This window comes from Castanea sativa, chromosome 8, assembly GCF_040712315.1.
Source record: "Castanea sativa cultivar Marrone di Chiusa Pesio chromosome 8, ASM4071231v1".
NCBI classification, from domain to species: domain Eukaryota; kingdom Viridiplantae; phylum Streptophyta; class Magnoliopsida; order Fagales; family Fagaceae; genus Castanea; species Castanea sativa.
In genome coordinates, this window is record NC_134020.1 from 30,281,883 (window position 1) to 30,290,015 (window position 8,133).

Genomic DNA, 8,133 nt, shown 5'->3' on the forward strand with positions numbered 1-8,133 from the left:
ACAAACAAAAAAGAAGAGCCAAGCTAGGTGAAAATTTAAGGTGCTCAAAGAAAAATAAGTTGAAGAAATATACAAGAACTCGAACCCTCAATATATTGAAACTATCGAAGAAGATTGACACTGGCTAAGAAAATTATACAGACAGAACTTACAACAGCTATATTGACATTACAAAAGAAGATTCCATAAACAAAACTTACAACTGCAGTTACTGAGCTGAACATTGGTAGCCCATGCAAGAGACAACTCCGTATTACTTGCCAACTACAGTCAAACTGCAAAATTTTCTCAAAAAAATAAGTCAGTTTTAATTTTCAGAATGAGAATAACAATATTAATTAGAGCAATACAGAAGACATATATGATCATTAATAGGATTTATAATTTTGTGATTCGTAAAAAGTTTTCTCGCAAAAAAAGGAACTCAACCACACATAGGTGCATAGGAGGATCCCTTCAAGAAATTTATAGAACTTTACAATGCCCGGAGAACAATAAAAGGATAGACCTAGCCCAAAGGAAAAAATTAGGTAACTATTGCTGAGTATTCAAAAATAAGACAACATACTAAGAAAATAACTCCCAGAAATTATGTAGGGACTACAAGTGATAAAGATCGTGATTCTCATAAGAAAAAATCCACCACACCCCCCCCCCCAAAAAAAAACCCAACAAAAGTTCATACACACATAATTACAATAGAACTGGTATTGAATCATTGCTACATATCTGGAAAATTAAAACAAATCTGAATGATTATTACGTGATTAATGAGAAGGCTTACCATATAGAAAAATGTTCACACTAACCAGCATCACTCTTCTTCTTAGCACTAACAAGATCTATAGATATCAAGTCAATCTGAATAAACGGCCCATCTGACTTGGAGACAGTATTAACATTGCTCTTACAATGATTCTACTCACCGTTTTAACCAAAGTTGAGACTAAAGCAATCTCTAATATTTCATATTATTGGGCATTTTCACAAACATTAAAATGCGAATGCACTCAGCAGAGACTCCAATTTCAAATGAACAAATTTCCACTAACAAAATAAAAAAAAATAAAAAAAAAGAGAGGAAAAGAACCCTATGGATATTCACTTTCATGTTCTCAGACCTCAAACCCCATAACAATTTTTTTATTCTATGAATATGCAGGACAAAGCAAACAGATAAAGTTGTTCAAGAGAACACAATTGAATTAAAGGAATGAATGGAAGTGAAAATGACCAATAAAGATAACAAGGACTTACCTGTCGACTATGTGATTAGTGGTCTTTGAAAAGATAGAAAGTTTCAGCTTCACAGCTCAAGGAATCTCAACAAACATGTAAATATTATTATCTTTTGGTTTTTCTACTCGGCTAGCATATATTTTATCACCAAGAATTGCCCAATTCAAAGTTTCAGTAGATGAAACATTGGGAATTTATTCAGCCCTTCATATCCAAGCTGGGCCATAAAGTCCTACAGAAATAACAAACTTCATTTCATTCTAATGAAAAACCAGATACATGTGGAAATGACTTAAAAAGATTTCTTAGGAAGAAACATACCTAAAGTTTTTCAAAATATTTTTGCACTTTCCCAAAAGGAATCAACTTGGTCTGAGCAAACTACGAAGCTTCTATGCCAGTAAGGAAACAATAATTTATAGATTCACTCTCTTAGAAAAATGGTTGTTACTCTGCATACCATTTTCTACGTTTCTCCTAATAGGGTGTTACTCTTCCCGGGTTCATGCAATTTGTCTAAGTCCTATAGATCAATGACAATGTAGTCCAGCACTTATCCAAAAATAAAACTTTTGTTTTCCTTCCTATGTTACTACTAACAGTGTTACTCTCCCCAGGTTCATGGAATTTGTCAAAGATCCATAGATCAGGGATATTGTGGTCCAAAAATTATGCAAAAAAGAATAAAATTACTTGTTTAAAATTCATAGCAAGAAAAATTAGAGGGACAATCTAAATGGAACAAGCCTGTATGTAAAGCACAAACACAATCTCAGATACAATCATTTAGAACAAACACTAATAGCGTGAGATGATATCAAATAATACTTTCCCTTTATTATATTTTAACTAGTAAGTTTCCCGTGCGATGCACGGATACTTAATGTTTTATGTAAATTTATTTTTAGAAAATATTAGACATATATTATAGCATATTTATTCTAAAACTTTGTTAGTAATAAGTTCATCATAAAAAGTAACAATTATAAATTGCTCACATATATCTATTATAATTATGTTGTTCAAGTAATGAGCAATAATTAAAACGACTTGGAGTAATATTGTATAATAAAAATTGATAAAAGCATATTAATTCATTCTATATTATTGATTTTTATTATATGATGTAATAAAAAGCTTCATTACGAATTTTTTTTTTTTTTTGTTTCTTCAATTAAGGTATGGTGATGCTTGTTATCGTCATCAGTTTCTCTATCTTCAACGTTTGAAGTTTAGTCTGTCCATATTTTTTCAATTTTTGAACTTTCATCATTTTTTTTCCTTTTGTTACATCATTTGTGTTAATCACTAATGAATTGGCATCAAGAGATTCTTAATTGGATCTTACAAAGTTTGGACTTTGTCGCTAAGATTATATATAGTATTTGCATTTATATTAAATTTCAATTATGTTATAGTTTTTTGTAAATATATATATATTTTTTATTTTTGTTAATTTTGGAATAGTGCAGCAAAAAGAATTAATATAGCATATTAAATTGTGTATTTTTTTCTTCCATACTTTTTTATCATTTGAAGGTGCATCAAAAATCTTAGCAACTATATAATTTTCAAAACCATCCTTTAGATTGAATTCATTCAAATGAAGTAAAGAAATCCATTTTTTTCCTAATTTTTTTTTCCAAATCACGCGGAATTTGTTCTCCAATATCAATATTTTTACAATAATTTAAATAAGTTGTACCTCAGTTTATTTTTCAGCAAAATATCTTGTAGATTCAATTAGGATTTTCTCGGCATCTCAATCAAATATCACAAAATTTGTTTTGATAGTTGCATCAAAAACTTCAATTTGAATCATGTATCTGAAGTAGTTTGCAATTGTATATATATAGTAGTTATAGTGAGATAAATATATTATAAATATTTGGAAAGTATGTAGTTAATGTGAGTGCCTCTAACTTTGGGATAGAAAGATTTATTTTTGTTTCACATTTTGCATACCAAAATTATTTTACTTGTGGTTTGACATTCTTTTCACAAAGTACACATAAAATGTAATACCAACCTATTGTTGTATCAATATTACTTATTATTGCAATACCCTAGCAGTTCACATCTTGCAATGAACTTTGAAATTAATATGTATTATTTTTTTTAATGTAAATAATATGATGTATGCTTATTTTTTTACGTAAATGATGAGTATAAATTGAAATGATTAACAAACCTGTTTCGTAGGATCTCATTCAGTGCATTTTATCTTTACTATTGTCTTCATAATATTAAAGATAAATCCTCCTATGAAATTTTTTTTGCATGTATTTTTGGTACTTCTTGTATTAGATCATGTTTTTTACCATTCCTATCATTGAATTTTTTTAAAGAAAATATTAAGTTAATGGCATTTTGTGAGATAGTATATGATATTTATTAGACTTTTTTGTTATTATTAATTTTAGAAATATGCACTTGTCAATTATTTCAGCAACCTCAGGGATCTTAAGATTTATATATATTTTTGTTGCACTGGTCGATGACAGAGAATTTGTCTGCATAAATTGCATAGAACATTATTAAAAGACAAAAGCATATTGAATTGAAATTGGGGAAAAATGAAGACATGATTTCATGAGGATGAGATTTTCTAGAAGTATCACCTATACGTAGGGGAGGAAGAAGAGAGTTTGTAAGAGGGTAAGAGTTTTTGCTTTGATTTACACGTGGGAATGGTCAAACTTGGGTCATGATATGTAAGGTAAGAACTGGCTTGAGTTTTTTATAAGGTTTGGTCTACTTTTAAAAGGTAGTTTATTTTATAGTGAATTAATTTTGGTCTAATGGGTCTAATTGTCAAGAACAGCCCATATTTTATATAATAGTAAAAAGAAGTTACTATGATCTATTGGGTAACAGTAAAAAAAACTTAATAAAAAGAGGTAAAAAATGCTAAATTTATATAATAATAAAAATAAGTTACTATGATCTATTGGGTAACGGTTAAAAAAACTTAATGAAAAAAAGGTAAAAAAAGGTTAAATGCAATATTAGAGTGCCACGTGGTAGGACCATAAAAAGAAGTTACTATGATCTATTGGGTAACAATAAAAAAAACTTAATAAAAAGAGGTAAAAAATGCTAAATTTATATAATAGTAAAAATAAGTTACTATGATTTATTGGGTAAGAGTTAAAAAAACTTAATGAAAAAAGGTAAAAAATGTTAAATGCAATATTAGAGTGCCACGTGACAGGACCTCATGTATTCTCACATGAGGTCTCTGCTTTTATATATATATTGATTTACGAACTCCACTAGCAACCCAATAGAGTATAAGATTGAAGAAGAATTTGGGTGAATACCTAATCATGGCAAATGGAATGATGGGGGAATTCGCCCTTTCCGATCACTAAAGCCACTACAAAAAGAAAAGAAGCAGAAATTTTGGTAAGCGGACAATCAAAACATAAATGGCAATGGAAATTTAGAGAGAGGGAGGGAGAGAGAGAGAGAAAGATTACCTGGTTTGTAGGTGAGCCAAAAAATCAAACCAAAAATATTCTAATCTGCTTCTCTCTCTCTCATTCTACAACAAACCGACACACAACCCCTATCCCAAAAAAAAAAAAAACAGACCGAGCAGGTGAAATGGAAAACCACCTACTCTCTGTTACCATCTTTTCCATCTCCCACTCACCAACTCCAAACTCTGCAGCTAACAGTGAATTTAGTTTTGACTTGCATTCTATTATGACTAAAATGGTGACTCTTGCTATTCTCTCCAAAAGAACCGTTTTGCTCAACACAAACCAAAACTTGACTAAAACAAGACAACTGTAGATAAGGGTCTTTGTGCATTTTATAAAGTTAGTAAAAAAGAAAAGAAAGAAATCAGAAATCTCTAACTCAAACTGCACCTCCTTCCCCAGTAAGAGCAAGGTGTAAGGTGAGGAAATGAGTTCACAATCCACTTGGTGTATGTGTATAACCTAACAATTTAAAAATCCCTAATTTTCCAAATCCATCCAACTCAATCTAAAATGGTGTTTAATTATGCACCAGATGAAGATCCCAACCTAGCTTCAATCCAAATATCTGATGCCATTGGCTGATTGTGCACCACAACACCCTAAGGAATTCAAAAGACAGCTCATAAGAACTCACAAACATGAAAATCAAACCAAAAAGGGAAGAACTTAAGCAGAATTATACTCCACACCACACAAACATATTTGTTGAAACTTGACAAACAAACATTTACCACCTCCAAGACTTCTACCAAAGTAGACCAACGTAAAACACACAAGCAAATTTCAACAAAACCAACAAAAACAGAGCTCTAAAATAGAACTTTTTAGTGAAATTAAAATACAAAATATTAATTCACCTTTTTAGTTTCTTAGCTGCAAAAAAAAAAAATTAGAAAACAAGATAAATAGAAAATTCAGTTATAAAGGTAATGAGTCTCAAGAATAAAGTGATAGTGCAAGACATGACTATCCACTTCAGCAGCATCAACCAAAAGCAAGAAAGTACCAATGAAAGAGGACACATGTTTCTGAATATTTTACAGCAGCTTTCACGCTTTCCATGCTTAAATAATCAGTCACGATAGTGAGCCCCTCTATGCCAAGTACAACGGAATTCTATTTTTCATATGGGTGAATTCTAGATAAAATCCATTAAAATCAGAAGCACAATCATACGCCATTACTATTACGATAGGCTGACAGCAAGACTTGGCACACAAGTTATGATAGGTTGACAAAAAACTAACCTCATGAGTTGCAAGCTGTTAAGTTTGCAAAGGAAAGCTGAAGGACCACAGGCTGAGCTGAAGCATTTGGGAATAAATACAACAAGAAGTGAGAAACACAATATATAATACAGATTTTGGCATGTAGAAACATAATATGGTTAACAGTACAAAGCATCACAAAATCTTAGCAGGTTGCACTTGCTCCATTCTGGGCAAACAAAGCATCCCAAAATCTTTAAGTTCCTAGCCAATGAGCTCTAGTTTAAATGGCACTACTGCTTCCAACAATAAATGAAAGGAGTGTGAGGTCATGATTCAAAAAAGTCAAATGCATGTATAACTATTAACCAATCCAAAAATCAACAAAACGGTTCATTTGTTTTTGGCATAAACTGATTTTGTATTTTCAGGTATTTGGTGCGTCTGAAAATTTTAGTCAACGGAAAATTACAGCAAATAGGCAGAAAACATTTACACTTTTTTTTTTTTTATAAATCGAAAACATTTACACTTTTAAAAAACATAAACTGTTTTCAAAAAAGCCTTAGCGTTTATCCCTACCATCCTTAACCCTTTTAACTCCTTTATGCTGCAACTCCCCCCCCCCCCCCCAATCTGTGGGACAATGACTGCTGCCATTAGCTTAGCCACTGCCCCCTGCCGCCACCTATTGGCCACCAGTTGCCAACCATCAGTGCCACCAACCACTGGCCACCAGCTGTCACAAGGTCCACAAAAGTAAATCATAATTTTTCCTCTAGTAGACACATCATGGTCAAAGTCTTAGAACAAGCAATAAATAGCAGGACATAATGAAACTCCAGTGTTTAGCACAAACTAAAGAAACATTCAAGCAGAAACATTAATCTTCACATGTTGGGGAGAGAATGATGAGATAAATTAATAAAAAGAGATTATTGCCATAGGTCCTCATATAAAAATTCAAGACTTATGCACTCTGTTGTAAACTAAATCACAATTTCCCCATCAGTAGACACATCAACCTTCAATCATTCTAACTATATAATAAACCTCCAGTTGAAGGCTGAAAAAAAAATGACATCGATGATGAAATAGACAACAAATAGCAAGACTTCAATTAACAAAAGGAAGCTGCAGGCGGATGAACTAAAAAAAACACACAAGCAGAAACATTATCATTCAGCTATTATGAAGAGAATAGTGAAATCAACTGATAAAGAGATTATTGCCTTTGGTTCTCATAAAACTCCATCCAAAGTAGACATACCATACCTACACATATTAAACAGATTAATTTAGGGATAACAAAATCATAAAAAACTTCTCTTGCATTTAGAGAACTGCTATTCTTAAGGCATGAAGACAAAATAAAGCAAAAATCTGTATTATTTACCCTCGGCAACCATCTTAAGGTCACAAACTTTGTCATTTACCTGTCCCAGAACAATAAGAGGCATTACCATATTCAAATTGAACAAGACAAGACATAGGAACAAGAATTGCAAGGAAAATTCAAACCCTCACACTAGGTGAGACAGAATTTATAGCAGTGTTTGAGAAAAGCAGTTATAGGTCCATGAATTATAAAATTAAGACAAGCCAAAAATTGTATAGTTCTTATGATTGCAAGAGACTAAGGACCAACAACAAAAATTCCTGTAGACACATGAGGTATATATTTATGTCATGCACTAAGAAAGTAAAAAAACTAATGAAAAAACTACAATATTAAGTAGAAAACACCAATTATATAGATAAATTATTCTAACTCTAAAGCCCTGGTCTTCTCTATTGCCAAATATTTGATGACAGCTATATCAATCAGCAACAATCCAAGTGCACAAATTATGACACAAATCCAGAAATATAATGTTAATTCCACATAAATGCCAAAAAGTCCAACTAATCTAGGAGAAGAGAAAGCAGAACCTGTATTGTTTTCCCTCTACAACCATATTCAGGTCACACATAGTTATATTCTTGCCCCAATCCAATAAAAGGCATTGCCGGATTAGCCTATAAATTCATTGCTGAGGTTGCAAATGCAGAATACCAAAAATTAAATAAGCCATTAATAAAAAGGAAAAAGAATTGCTATATCAGTTTAAAACCCTCACTCAGTGAGATTGGAATTATAATCCTACTAAGAAAGCTACTCATAGACCCAAGTATTAGAAAGAATTAAAACAAGA

At 31.6% G+C, this 8,133-nt stretch overlaps 1 long non-coding RNA gene across 1 annotated transcript; it reads right to left on the reverse strand.

The window, feature by feature from the left end:
• Positions 1 to 4,973: 4,973 nt before the first annotated feature.
• Positions 4,974 to 6,554, reverse strand: LOC142607042 (uncharacterized). The gene is made up of 3 exons (XR_012839219.1): positions 6,521 to 6,554; positions 5,978 to 6,034; positions 4,974 to 5,329 (listed from the first exon to the last, which is right to left on the reverse strand). It is a non-coding gene; the product is annotated as an uncharacterized LOC142607042 (long non-coding RNA).
• Positions 6,555 to 8,133: the final 1,579 nt, after the last annotated feature.